Source organism: Protopterus annectens, chromosome 15.part0 (genome assembly GCF_019279795.1).
Source record: "Protopterus annectens isolate FY-2018-M chromosome 15.part0, PAN1.0, whole genome shotgun sequence".
Lineage (NCBI taxonomy): Eukaryota > Metazoa > Chordata > Ceratodontiformes > Protopteridae > Protopterus > Protopterus annectens.
The window spans coordinates 648,052,327-648,068,360 of NC_056749.1; the positions used below are offsets into that span (position 1 = coordinate 648,052,327).

The window sequence follows — 16,034 nt, forward strand, 5'->3', positions numbered from 1 at the left end:
GAGAGGTGGGTAAAGTTAGCACTGAACCTATCTGCCAGGATGGTGGCAATATCAGTTGGTTCTGTATATTTAGTGCCATTGTGCTGTAACTCAGAGCAGATCTGAGTTTTGCCATTGAAATTCTTGACATAGCTATAGAATGCTTTGTGGTTGTCTTTAGAATCGGTGGCAATTTTGTTTTCGTAACTAGTTTGGAGGATTTGATGAGGGATCTCAGCTTCTTACTGAGGCTGACCAGGGAGTTCCTCCAGTCATGGGATTTTACTCTTTTTTGCAACAGTTTCTTTCTTCTGTTTTAGAGTTTGTTTATGGCAGGGGACCACCAGATTGGCTTCCTTTTTTTGGAGGATAGCATCTTGGTTCTGTTAGGGATAGCACAATCCATGCACTCGTGTAAGTGCTTATAAAGTGCATTTGTGTAGGATTCAGCAGTTGTACCGCTATTGTCTGTCTGTGTGGGTGTCGTGATGTTTGCCACTTCTGTCTTAAGAAGCGTGAAGTTGGCTTTGGAGAATTTTTTATGGTGGTTTCCCTATTGGGGGTGGGGAGCGGGATGTGGATATCTAGAGTGATTAGCTTGTGGTCGGATCTGACCAACGAGGAACTGACCTCTGGTGTGGAACACCGGTCGCCCATGTTGGTAATGACCAGGTTTAGGATATTGCTGCCCCTAGTTGGGGTGTGGATAAGTTGATCCAAGGCATTGGAATTTATGAATTCCAGAAAACATTGAGCAAAAGAGTTGGTACATGAGTAGTTTTCCCAGTTAATGGTGGGGTAGTTGAAATTACCCATTATTAGGGTGTGAGGTTGTACCTTAATATTTTCCAGTGCATCAAGAAATGAGGAGTGGGAATCCTGGGGCATGGTGGGGGATCTGTAGCAAGTTACAGTTTGGATTGTGGTTTTGCCCAGAGTTAGTTGCACTTGGATAATCTCGGCTGCATTATGCCGAGCAACTGGCCTGGAGGTGTGGATATCCTTAATGAATATGGACATGTCTCTGTCTTTAGTGTTTTGGTCCAGGTTAGGTGGCCGAAAGGTGTGGTATGAATTATAGCCTGGTAATGCAGGGGTGCTCTCAGGAGCCTTGAACCAGGTTTCTGTTACTCTACAGATGTCGATGTTCTCCATTTTAAGGAGTGCTTCAAGTGAATGCATTTTGAGGTTTAGACTTCTAGCATTGAGTAGCATTACCCTCAGATTTTGCTTATACAACCTATTGATTCCAGGGGTCCACCAGAGTGGCTTGTTTTTGTGGGTTGACCTGGGTTTATTTTGGTCTGGTACTGCCATTTCTATGCATTTGTTTATATGGCAATGCAGGACTTTTATGTATGCCTTTATATAGGTTTCTGTGTTTTCTGGATTTGGGGGAGATTGGAAACTAGCTATGCTGTCCCTTAATAGGAGGTCATTTACCTTAGGGATTTGATAGAGTGACTAATCTTACTTTTATTTTAAAGAAGACTGCTTTGTGGTCTGATCTTATCAGTGAGGACTTCACACTTGGGGGGGGGGGGCATTTGAATTTACAAAGTCAGGAAATCTTTGGGCCTGCATGTAAGTGGTTACATATGCCTCTCTCTTTATGGAGGGATAGTTAAAGTCACCCATGAGTATGTTATTGGGATGGATGGTGAGTGATTCTAGTAAAATGTATGGGTTTCCTGGTTCATAGTGGGGGACCTGCAACTAGCAAGAATATGGTATTGGATTTTTCCCATGGTTAGTTGGACATGCATTGGCTTAAGTAAGTCATATTGTTTGACCAGCCTTGAGGTGTGCTTATCCTTTATGTTGATAGATACACCTTCACCTTTTGCTCTTTCACTTTCATTTGGCAGTCTGAACGTATAAAAAATGTTATAGCCATGCATTGCCACAGTGCTTTCCTTGGCTCTGAGCTGTTTCAGTAACTGCACAGATGTTAGCATGCTCCAGAGTGAGGAGAGCTTTCAGGTAGGGCAGCTTCTTCTTGAGACTCCTAGCATTGAGCAGTAACACCTTTAGCTTGTCCTGACTAGCTTTTGTTATGTTAGAAGGTTTGTCTGTTTGACAACACCTAAAAAAGGCGCTAAAGGGGTTGATAATAATTTTGCCAGTATTCTAAAGCCTAGACATGACAGGTGAAGACCAACCCTGGCAAGGCAGCGTGACCTGTCAACCATGTCTTCCCAGGCTGACAAGTATTGGACCATTTGCAATGACACCAGTAGCTAGGCTAATTGTTAAAGTCTGTTGTTTTCTGCTGGTATTGTGGCATCTTCTTTAGAGACATTAGAATGCTGCTCAATGCTTGGTTAATATCTGCGTGTGACACATAATATGAGAGCTCAGTCATGTCCCTCTTTATATAGTCCAAGGAGGTACATCTCAGGTCATTCATACCGACATGTACTATGACTGAGTCATACTGGTACTTGGAGTAAATGACCTGAGTGCGTGTGTGAGCTGGCAACTAACCGTAATCTTCCCGTTATCCAGCCTGGTAAGAGGGACATCAGTGCGTCTCACAATGGAGTCTCCTATGACCAGAATATTGGGTCGTGAAGTGTTTCACCTTATCCGCTTGGTAGTTGAGGTACAATGAGGTGTGGCTTTGTGTTGTGATGGGAATTGTCTTGTTTGTGTTCATGCAGAGTTTCTGAGGACTGTGCCTGAGAGGCCTATATTTGTCTATGTGTGGTCCTTTGCGGGTGTGGTGACCAATATATGTGAATTGCCTATAATCTGCTTGTTGCTTTTTGTGCCTGTATTTGACAGTCTAGCCTCCAATGTCAATGTGTAACTGCATTTCTCACATACTGTATTTGTCTGTTCGAGAATTAAGAGGTTGTCAGTGTTCATAAGGCAATTGCTATATTGCCTCAGGATGCTTGTGTCCACTAAGTTGGATGCAGAAGTAGCAGGAAAGTGCCTGTCCATGGTTTCAGGCCCTAATATGTACTTGAAAGGATAAGAGTGGAGGGTGTTTGTGAAACGGATTTTTATAAATGAATAAAGTCCAACAGAAAGGATAGGAGGCATAATCTTACTAATGAAGAAAGATTTTTAGTCAATGACTCCACCGTACATATTATGAAACCTGACAGTGGTGATGGTATTGTTCTGATGAATACTTTAGAATTTGTTTGTGTCTTTCGGCTTTTCCCGGTTAGGGGTCGCCACAGCAGAACTCCGGTCTGCTAATGATTGGCAGTAGATTTTTACGTACTGGCTTGCCGGGCCTAACGCACAACCTTCAACGAAGGAACGCCCATTCACGCATGTCGCTATACAGAAGACGCTCTAACTGAGAATCAAACAGGCAACATCTAACTGTGAGGTGACAACGCTACCGTAGCACCACTACCGCAGTCTGATGAATACTTTAGAATATTCTAGTAAAATGTTAAATTTATGTGATACCAACAAATACATTTTGGTATCTAAAAGAGAAACTGAAATTTTTTGAAAAAAAAAAAAACATTGATTATTATTTTAAAAACTTAGTATCACAACGTAAAATTTATTTTGATCTTTTCCATTTTTTTGTACCAGACTGATCCCATGATACCAGCTATATCTGATATCCCAAAGCAACACAAAAACATTGATCAACCACCTTTAACACTGATAGTGGTCACACAAAGATCAAAAACTTATCCTTTAGCTGTGTATATAGATAGGAAACTGAAAACATTTTAAATGATTACCATTACATGCTATGTGATTCCTGGGATATAATTATTAGGAACTATTGAAAAAGAAGTGTCATACGATGTAGTAGGATTTCTTTGTATAATGTGGTTGACGTGTTTTCTAATATACCACATTAAGGTCTTATAATGTTTACAGAGGCCTTAGTAGTAAGTTGGCTTTTGTCAACTGGATACTCTACTATTAACACGCTTAATGGACATTGTATTTATTTATTCTGAAAGTGGGATGTTTTAAATGGATACAGTGTGGGAGACGATTGTGCTCCCATTTACACAAACCTCGTAATGTGGTACTGTGAACAATTTAATGTGTTTAATTCTTTGCTTGTTCACAGATGGTCCCTTTATGTGAGATTTCTCAATTTTATATTGTTGAATGACAGAGGCAAAATTGAATGAATTCATTGAATATATTAACATCTCTACCCATTAAGGTTTACTCACAATTTTTCATTAGATCATGTTGATTATTTGTATGTAACTATTACTAAGAAACAGGGTAGGTTTTCATGACACATTTACCAAACAATCTACATTTTCAAATTCGTAATTACATTTTAAGCTGCCATCCATTAATATAAAAGAGGACATGGTAAAAGGGCAGTTTGTTAGATTAATAACAGTGAACTCAGACGATGAAGAATGCAAGAGAATTTGATAAGCTTATGGCTATGCTCATAGAGAAAGGGATACCTGTGAAACTTAGTGAACAATGTAAGGGAGGCGGTATCTTTAGGTTGGGATAGAGAAGGGGATACCTGTGAAACTTAGTGAACAATGTAAGGGAGGCGGTATCTTTAGGTTGGGACATGAAATATAAGCTACTTCTTGGTCAGTGTATTTCTTGATTAAATACCCAGGATATACAGACTAAGAGACAATTCTTAACAGAGCTATTATCCCTAAATATCAACCTGAAGTAAACTCAGAAAATGTTATTTCAAGAACCGTTGTTTTTTCACTTGATGAGGAAATTTGTAACATAGTAGAGAAAACACTCTGTTTTGTGTTAAAAAAAAAAAAAGCTAGTACAGCCAGTTTTAGTATAAAAAGGATAGTAACCTGGAATATAAACTAGAAAATATTAATGAACGGTATGAGGAAGCATATCAAGGTAATTTCAGAAGTACAAAAATAATGTCATCACTGTACACCATCCAAATATATTAAGGAAAGTAATAATTTCATTCTTAGAAAACAGTCTGTTGCAATAAAATGTTCCCATTACTGTAAATGTAGTACCTTTGATTTAGTCTGTATATCTGTTTGTGATCACTGCAGTTCATACTTAATAGGAAAAACTGATAGAACCCTACATAGGAGAATCTGTGAACATTACTATCATATAAGCAAAAATAATGAAAATAATATATGTAGACATAACATTTATTCTAAAAATTAAAGTCTACAGTTTTATGGAAAATTTAAAAAAATTGGGAGGAGAAAATTGAGTATAAGGAATTCTGTTGGCAGCTAAGATTAAATGCTGGGTCCCTGCCAGGAATGAGTGATTATCTGCCTATTACTAGCATTCTTAAACTCCATGTAGCTAAAATTTGAATATATTTTTATATATATAAATATTAAATATTTCTATGATAATATGTTGAATACTTGCTAACAGGTACTTGATTATAATTAAGGTCATATTGATTAGCTTTGAAATTAATGTACAATTTGTGAACATATTTACAGTATGGTTTTATAGCTGTGAGTTCACATAATGTTATTTTTACATACATAGTTATATCTTATATTTTACCAGTTACTTTTTCATGATTTTAATAACTTTTGTTAATGTTACTAATTCTCTGTATATTTTCTATAAATTATTGCAATTCAATGGCGTTTGATCCTGTGATGAAGCCTTTGGTATATGTTAAGCAGTGCTGCGATTTTTCAACCAGTTCTGATTAAGTCTGTCACAAGCAGATATAGAATGAAAGCACTTAACTTTATACATTTTTTGTATTTGTTAAATAATTTTGAGTCATATAAGTCAGTTGGTGTATTTTCAACTATGAACTAAATTAACTGAGTGGTTCAACACTGGAATTTTCAAACAGGACTTTTATTTATTTTTTTTTATGTTCTTTGCTTTTGTTCCCTGTTATAGTTTCATATGGATATTTTCCAGGTCAAAGAGTACCCACATCCAGGGTAAAGGAATGGACTTAATTTGCTGCCAAAATAAACACCCTTTTGAAGAACTTGAGCTATTCATGTTGCTTCATATCATATTAAGGTATTTCAGGTTGCAAACTGTTTTATGCAGTCATTAGAGGAGACCCGTAGGAAGTACTTTTTATCCACAAATCCAGGACACTTGCCATTTTTCATGCCCAAATAGGGACTGTCCTATGTATATAGCAACAGGTGGCAACACTATGCAGTATTTGTAAATCAGCTCTGTGAGATGAGGTCCCGAAATGGTCATGGGTAAGTATATCTGAGATTGGCCTGTCAGAGATTACAAAAAGTATGCATAAATAAACTGGGGTACTTTGGTATCAGAATCATGCTATGCTAATAATCTGGACTTCAAAGTTATTGACAGTGATAATAATTTTATTTTAATAATCACAGTCTAATTAGCGGACAGTCATGTTTGAAATCAAGAACTGAAAAAATGGAACTGATCATATGTCCATTTTAGAAGACAACTGTTTTAATTTAATGTTTTATTTTTAGGGTCCTGAACATTCTATGCATTGACTTCCTGTATCCTATTTGTCCTGCCTGGCAAGTTGTATAAACATATTTATTTTGCCTGGTCAGGTGGAGTTTTTAAGTTACTTAATTCCTAAATTCTGTAACATTTCATAAGACACTGACTTGATTTTAATATTTTACTTGTTTTGAAAATGGAGTGTCATTTGCATTTTTCTTTAATGCTGTGGAACTCCCCAGAGAAATCTGCATAGTCAGCATTCTTAGATCAGTAAATTTTTTGAACACGTCCTGTTGCTGAAAGAGCACAGAATGCTTAAAACTGCCTAAACTAATGTTTACAGTATGCAGCTATGCTAGACAGAATTGTGTGATATGAATTTACCTGTAAACTAACCTTTTTATGGTTATACATGGCAGTAGTTTAATACAATATGTCCCCTTCCTGTGCATAAGGGCAAGAAGTGATAGTGGGTGATGGGGTACCACCATAAGATCTGAGTACCAATTAAAAACTTCTGGCTACAGTTCACTGAATCTGGGTACACTGCAGAACTTTGATTAAGGCTGTGCATATTTTTAGCTTTACCAATATTTAGGAAGTTGTATATTGTGATTTGGCAATGGGCTAGTTTGTTTGCTTATTCATTATTTTTTCTGTCTATATAAAACTGTAGAATTTACATTATGCTTGGCTCACTTATACAGTACTTACAAATGCTTGACTTCCACGCCATTGAAATCTTAGTGCTTCTGCTATAATCCCATGCCATCGTAACCGGATAAGTACTGCACATTGCTGAATTGCACTTTTTCTTGATATTTTGGAGTTCTGATGATACAGTTCTGCGCTATTTATTGTATTTTTATTTATTTATTTTTTCATATTTTAAAGTGCTGCTGTATTTTAGTGTTTTAGCTGCTGGTTATCCCGTTTCTAAAACTGATTGCTGATAGTTTTATTGTTTGGTTACTGATGTTCCTGCACTTTGGGCTCATCTCTAGGGATTTTACATTTAGAAAGGATAGGTCAGCACTCTGGTGGCAGTAAAGAGTACTGCAAACAAACAACCACAGTCCCCAGCCAAAAACAGGAAACACACCACAGGAATTCTCCTCAATAAAATAAGCCAAGCAGGAGCAGAGCTGTGGCTACAATTCTTTATTCCACATCACATTCTGGTACCTCGGCTCCATCAGCCTTCAAAGGAATAACCTCATTGCATTCAGTAGCCATTTTATATCCCCCTGATTACAGTGCTAATTAGATAAATACGTTCACTTCCTTTTAATAATGACTTTAATTTCCCAAATGTTAAAGGTGTGTCACACAGATATGAAAAACATCTCTAACATATTATAAAGTTGTTACACATTTTGCACATCTCAATTATAAAATGTCTTTATATAATATATATTAATAACTTATTACTTTTTTCATTTCACCATTTTCCATTAAATGTCCTATGCTTATAGTGCCTTCCAATGTTAAACTTACATCCCACTAACAATGACTAAATATGCCACTGCACTTTTCCTACTAACCTCTTAAGATTTATTAATGTGACATTTACTATTTTTCCTGTCTATTCATCTATACATAAATCTTATAAGTCACAGTTTACTTCCAAATTCAACCCTCTAGGATTCAAAGTACCTAGATTAATAATAATTTTTGTTTCTAATTTTACCAGTCTGCTTTTGAATGCTTCACTTCCTATATTATCAACCCCCCCCAAAAGGTTGTGCCAATACACTAAAGAAAAAACTGTCAACATCTCCCCCATGTGACGTCCACAAATGCTCAGCAATCGGACTTTCCATCCTTTTATTTCTTATATCACCTAAATGTTCCAATATTCTCAAGTTTACCTTTCTTTTTGTTTGCCCCACATACCACTTTATGGGTGTGCATCCACATCCAATGATGTAGACCACACCACATGAATTACATTTAAATTCACTTTTAATCCAAACCTTCTTGCCATTTATCATCCAGCCATCTACATTTTTGATCTTACTACATATTTTACAGGCCCCACATGGGAAAACACCATTCCTATCCCTACTTTTGTCTTCATTCTTCGATTTTAGTGACTATTTGAAGTTTTTAAAACGACCATAAGAAAAAGTAACTTTTTCTGGGAGCAACTTTCCTACCATTTTATCCCTTCTAATAACAGGCCACAGGTTTTTCACCAGTTTTCTTACTTTAAATGTCAGTGGAGAAAATGTTGTCACAAAAAAATGGGATTCACCTCCATAACCCCGTCTTTATTTTCCTTTGTATGACCAGCATGTCTTCTGACAAAACTGTCCTCATTGTACTTCCTGTTTCCCATTAGCTTACTCAAGGCCGCCTGCATAGTATTCTCACCATATCCCCTCTTCCCCAATTTTCTCTTTACCTTATCAAATTCACTCTTCAATATACTTTTATCAGATGTATTAGTAGAAATGTGCACTACTAGCTTCCAAAAAGTTTTCTGCTGCTGTTTCCTTATGATGTGGTTTGTATTGCAAACCTCCCTGTATATCAATGTAAAAGTCAACATCCAAAAATTGCATGCTTTCTCTGTTCATTCTATAAGTAAACTGTAATCCAAAAGTATTCTGATTTAATGTGTCCATGAAGCACTCAAATTCATGCATTTCCCCTTTACACGCAAATATCAGGTCATCTGTAAAACGTTTAAATAAAACTATGTTGTTCATCATAAATTGTGTTGGATATATAAACACATTTTCAAAATAGGACATAAATAGTATTGCATATGAGGGGGCAAATGCCGCCCCCATTGCTGTCCCTTCCAACTGCAAAAAAACATTTTCTTTCATACTCAGAATAGTTGTGTGTTAAGGCATATTCCAACAGCTGACAAATAAATGGGGTTCTAGGACCCTCCCCATCATCTTTCTAACCACTTCCAAACCTTTCTAAATTTTTATATTTGTATATAAGGATTTCACATCTACACATACAAAATAGTATTCTGATTCCCATTGTATATGCTTCATATATTCCAATATGTGCGATGTATTTTTAATGTAAGATTGGATTCTTGGAAGGTATACCTTTAATTGAGAGTCCAAAAAGATGCCTAAATTCTGTAAATAAGCCCCTACCCCTGAAACTATCAGTCTTCCTGAGCGTTTAGTTATGGACTTCTGAAGTTTAGGAATCACAAAAACCTTTGCATCCTTAGGACACTTTAGATATAATTTTTTAACATCTCTACCATCAAAGAAACCAAGCCTTTCACCTCTCTCAAGCAGTTCCATCAAACCCTCATTAAATTGCTTCACTGGACTAGAGAGTAGTTCCTTATAGGTTTCTTTTTTATCAGATAACAATTCCAAAACATTAATGTCATAGTCTTTCTTATTTAAAATAACCCAATTCCCTCCCTTGTCAGCTTGTGTAAACACATATTTATCAGTAACAGTACGTAGTTGTTTTAAGTGCTAACCAATGTTCTTTACTTAAATTGCACACACTAACATTTTTGGCACATTGCTTGTACATTTCTTCTATCTGTTTACACAATTTATTTTCAAATGCACAAACAGCATTGGAATTTTTTGTTGGAATAAATGAGCTTACATGTAGGCATCTTAGGTATTTCTAATCTTCCATATCCTGTAGAAAAACAGCTTTGAGAAACATTTGCATTAACATTTTCATTGACTTCCTTATAACTTTCATTCAAATGACAAAATGGGTTTTCATAAACTGAAAGATCAAGTAGCAAATTATCCATATCTTCTTCATATGTTGATACCACATTTTTTTCAGATTCATACTTTTTAAACCCAAAAAAACCTTTCAAATGTAGCTTTCTACAAAATCGCTTAACTTCACCTAGCAGATGAGCAAGTGATGGAATAAACGTGAGAACATACTTTGTGCCTTTTAAAAGCACTTTTTCTGCTGTTTCCATCACCCTCAAGTCAGACAAATTCACAGTATTAAGTGCATTTTCATTTCTAAAACAAACATTATCATAATACACACCATTTACTACCACCCCTACTTGTGGCACATTGTCAAAAACATGTGAGGCACCTGCGTAAGACATTCCTTCTACATTTAAATTATTTGCATTCACATTTACATTTTTTACATTCACATTATTAAAGTCTGTTGCATTAACTATTCTGCTTGATGGTTGTTCAGAAAGGCAGGCTCCAGGGAAGGATCTCAAAGTCTCATATACAGTGCATACCTTATTTTGTTCATTCCAATAACTCAGTTCCTTTTTCCCTGGAACCTTCTGCCTCTCCCTTTTCCCTGATTTTGGTTTTCCGACTCATCCAAGCCTTCCATCTGGAGTAGATACCCCACACTTTTATTAACTTCCTCCAACGACACATTTTTATGTATGTTGGTGGTCTGTTCACTAGAAGATACTGAGGCCTCATGGGAAGATGGGCCTGAATGACTTCTACTTCTTCTGCCAGCAAAAAACTAACGCCCTTTCCTTTCCTTACGCTGCCAAGAAAAAATAACCCCAGTATTGTAATCATTCACATCACAACTTAATTTCTTCTTCTTTCTTTGATGATTTCCACCTTCACCTTGGCTACACGCGTTTTGATCTCATTCAGTTTGCTGGAGAAGCTCATTTCCGATGTTTCAGTGATTAACGCCTCCTGCAGTTGTACCTACGTACGTACCTTCTCCTGTGCCCGAATATTCCTCTTCACCAAAAGTTTCAACCAATTTACAGTACACATTAATGAGACTGCTTTCCACTCTTCCAGTAAATCTGATTCTTCATCAGAAAAATCATATGCTGGCAGTCGATCCACTCTAAGCCCTCTAGGGGTAATGTTCAAATCCACATATTGTTGTAGCAGCTTCACATCATAGTATAACACAACTTCTTTTTTTAACATTTTTTTAAGTTGTTCGTACCTTTCATCAGCGTAATTCTCCAACCCCATAGACCAGGGGTCACCGTTTAACATCTTATCATCTCATTCTTTCCATAGCTCCATACACCTCAGCTTGCCACCTTCCACTTGAGTTTTAAATACACCTGGGATAGTTGATGCTCCTTCCAACGACATACTGGAAACAACCATAGTCCCCAGCCGAAACCAGGAAACACACCACAGGAATTCTCCTCAATAAAATAAACCAAGCAAGAGCACAGCTGCGGCTACAATTCTTTATTCCACATCACATTCAGGTACCTCTGCTCCATAAGCCTTCAAAGGAATAACCTCATTACATTCAGTAGCCATTTTATATCCCCCTAATTACAGTGCTAATTAGTTAAATACGTTCGCTTCCTTTTAATAATAACTTTACTTTCGCAAATGTTAAAGGTGCCTCACACATATATGAAAAACATCTCTCACATATTATAAAGTTGTTACACATTTTGCACATCTCAATTATAAAATTTCTTTATATAATATGTATTGATAACTTATTACTTTTTCCATTTCACCATTTTCCATTAAATGTCCTATGCTTAGGCAGAAGAGAGTAGCCTGGTCTTTTCTGAGCTTGGAAATCACTGAGGAAAGCTTTGAGTGTGTATTTACCAGTTGGCTGCTTTGTTTTTTTTTTTTTTTTTTTTTTTTTTTTATTTCTTTGCCTGTACAAAATCTGCATGTATGTGAGATGGTTAACATCATGCAGCAGAAATTAACAGTACTTTGTATAGGTGCAGGCACTTGCTTTCTGTGTATATAAAAAAAAAAAAAAAAACTCAAATAGATACTGAGTACTTGGCTGTGCAGTGAGTACCTGGTTTGGGCATGGAGCAGTACTGCTTTGTGAGCTCACTCTAAAAGTATAGTGTTTAGCTTAATACCATCCAAACAATCCTGCTGTAAACTCCTAGCTTCCCTGTTACTGTGGATTTGTACACCAAGAAGCACTGTTCCAACAGTCTTGTCCCAAACATTATAGTTGTGCTTGTCTACCCTCCCGACACTATTCCCCCTGTAATCTACCTGAAACTATGGATACACACTTTCCTGTTGTTGTTGCAGCCATCTTGCTGAATATGGGTATCCTGAGACAGTAATGTAGCAAGTGTTCCATGTTTACTGAGAACCACCTAATTCTTAAACGTCAGATACAGCTTGAGTGAGAGATGTAATTATACATTGTCAATAGAGGCAAGGCTCTCACATACAGCTGCTACAACCACCAATCAGGTTGTCAAAAATGCAACATGTTTCTACCCACTACTCACACTAAATATCATGCACACAGACTTGTGTATGCAAAGCTCTAAAATATAATCTACCCAAACTTCAAAGGCCTCCTGGACACGATAAAATTAAGGTTACTCAGCAACCTTGCAAACATTCTACAAAAGCAACATCTACCACAACACATACAGCCTCAGTGAATGGTGTCTCAACTGTTATGCTCATTAGGCAAACCTCCACACAAGCTAGTGTTTTAGTCATGGGTGACTCCATTGTGAGACACCTACATGTTTCATTCACCAAACGGAGGAAGGAGAGGGTCATGGTCAGTGCACTGTAAGGGGTCAGAATTCTCCAGATCATGCACACACTCGGGTCACTGAATGTCAAGTACCAGTATGACTCTGTCATTGTTCATGTGAGTATAAATGACCTAAATACCTTTTTCTAGGCTATGTGAACAGATACATGATGGAGCGCTGAGACTGTGCCCCAGACTGGTAAGAGCCAAGCAAAGAGTAGCATTCCACCTTCTCCAAGAATGAAGGCACAATTTGACCAGAAGATAATTGACTTTAATAGATTGGCTTAGTTTTTGGTTTAATTTGAATTGGATGCAGTATTTCTCTGCTTGGGAGGATATGGTTGACAGAACATACTGCTACTCCAAGATGGTCTGTACCTTTCTCTTTTAGGCTTTTGAATATTGGCTAAAACTTTGTCTGCCCCCTCTGGGCCTTTTTTAGACAATGTCAACCTTGCATACCTTCCATTGTATCGGTAGGGTTTTACTGCTCAATGTCAGAAGTTTAAACAGAAGACTCCACTTCCTGCAAACACTCCTTTCCCTGGAGAATATAGACATCAGTGTAGTCATGGCAACATGGTTTAATGCCATAGAGGTTACCCCAGTTTTGCAAGGCTATAATCCCTTCCACACATTTTGAACAGCTACTGCACAGAAATGGACAAAATGTGGAGGTGCCTCTGTATTCATCAAAAACAGTCACACCTCGAGACTGGTTAAGCAGTATGTCTCACTTGACCTATTCCATGTCCAACTCACTTTAAACATATCATTGCAAGCTGTAGTTCCTTCTCTATGACCCAGAAGAGCCATGCTGCATACCTAAATGTACTGGAGTCACTCAGCATTGAACCCAACACTATAGTCCCGGACGACTTCAGCTGCCCCACTGTAAAGAACAGGGCCAGCAATTTCTGGTTATTATCAACACAAATGCTCTGAACCAACTAGTTCTTACACTCATTAGGGCACTAACATTGTTAACCCGATGTCCACTATTTCCACTAACATGGGGGAACTTTGCATCCACCCATGGGTTACATCCCCATTTGTCAGCTGAGATCATAAAGTTGTTGCCTTTGAAATTAATCTAAAACCACATCTGACCCTCAAAACATTTAGAAATGATTTAAAGGCAAACCACCTATGACTGAGTGATACCCAGGTAAAATCTGAAGCAGAATTGTTCACAGAAACCCTATACCATCACAAAAACAACTGCATCATGGCAGCTATTCCCAACAAAAGTAAGTGTAGGACTAACTCTAAGAACAAACCACCATAATGGAATCCCAATATCAACAAGTTAAATAACAGAAGAAAACTATGGCCAAAACAAGGGAGAGCAATGTTCAACAAGTTTAGAAAACCCTAATCAAGTTAAGCAACTCAGGAGTCTTATCAAATCCACCAAAGCTAGATTTGAGGTAAAGATAGCCTCACAAGCAGAGGTTAGCCATACATCCTTCCACAGTTGTCTGTAGCCTCAAAGGTAACACACAACAGGGTGCACAAAACCACCTATACAGAGATGGAGGATATAGCAAACGTACAATGTGACATACTTAGCTCCAATTTCACCCTGCTGCCACCCCAACACCTTCCAAGAGATACCCACAACCATGACTTCCTGGCTATCATTAACAAAGAGGTCCTCAGTGTGATCTCCAAAGCAAAATATACTGCATCTGTGGAACATGATAATATCCAAGGTTGTCTACAGAATAGCATGAAACATGACCTGTTGGGCCATCTAAGATCATGGTTCAGCTTTAGCCTCCAAACTAGCTTCAGGCCTAGCAAATTGACTACGTATAATGGTGGGCTGTTTACTGCACAGGTAATTAGAGCTGCAAGCTTGACTAGTCTCATAGATAAGGCCATGGAAATCACAAAATGGTTCACATTGCTTATCTTGACCTGGCAAATACATTCAACACTATTTATCATTCAGGCATTGTCAACAAACTCACAAGGGTAGGAGTAAACCCCTGCTTCACCTGGTGGATAGCTAACTGGCTCACAGATGGGATGTAGGAAGTCAGGGTACGGGACTTTTGATCCACAAAAAGGTCAGTCATCAATGGAGTCTCTCAGGGCATAGTTTTGGCATCAAGTTTTTGGAAGTCATTGCTAATGTTAAAAGCCTCTGGTTGACCAAGTTTTTGGAGGACCTCAAGCTTGAAGCAATTACAGAATCCCCCAAAGATACTCATATCGTCCAATATGGCAATATTGCAAACCTAAGAAATGGTGCCATAGCCATGGTCTAAAAGTAAATGCCAAAAAATGCATAATAGTATGCTTTGGAAAGTCAGACTCCCCTGAGAATTACCACATAGACAGCATACCACTAAGACTAAACCCAGTGGTTAGAGAATATATAGACTGAGACTTCATCTTTGGCCACTTTTTGTCCACTGTTGTAAGGAAATCATTCTATATTGCCCAGCTCATTAGCAATTGTGTGGCATCCAGGTCCAAAGATGTCATTATCCCACTATACTCAGCCTTCATTAGACCAATCATTGAGTACACTGCTGTCTTCGGTACTCGCTACACATCAACAAGTCTAACAGCATCAGAAATAAATGATCCAAGGACCTAATCCTTGTTTGCAATGTAAACAGAACATGTTGGAGGGACAGATATGTGCCTCAGAGACTATCCCTGTTGTGAAACAGGCTTCCCAGCCATGTGAAGCAGTGTACGTCCCTCACCCTCTTCAAATGTAACCTGGACTAGTAGATGAAAAATCAAAAATGTACCCCTGAACTGCACCTATTCCCCTATTAAACAGAGGAAGCTTGTAAATTCCCATATAAACAGAGCTATATGCCTCTGTGTAATTTATCCTGTCATTTACAAATTGGAATACACAGCTAGGCATAAAAAGGCCTGTTAGAGCCATTAGCCTGGAAATCAAGTATAAACCTAAGTGGTTATACACAAAACATTACACACCAAACATTACACACCTAGAGATCATGGTTCAAATCACTTACGTTCTCCACAATTAAGAATATGACCAAGAACAAGTCACTTATTAACACTTCCAGGTGAGAATTAATAGGCAGCTCTGTCATCTTTAGATCTCTGTAATTAATAACACAAAAAAAAGTAAAAAAAAAAAAAGAGCGAGAGAAGGAGCGGGAGAGATTCTTATTCAAACAAGAATA

General features: G+C 37.6%; 1 protein-coding gene across 1 annotated transcript in view; it reads left to right on the forward strand.

Annotated features, from left to right (window-relative positions):
* The window catches only part of DOCK11 (dedicator of cytokinesis 11), a 1,858,863-nt gene that overhangs the window by 313,299 nt on the left and 1,529,530 nt on the right, over positions 1-16,034 (forward strand). The window lies entirely within an intron of this gene.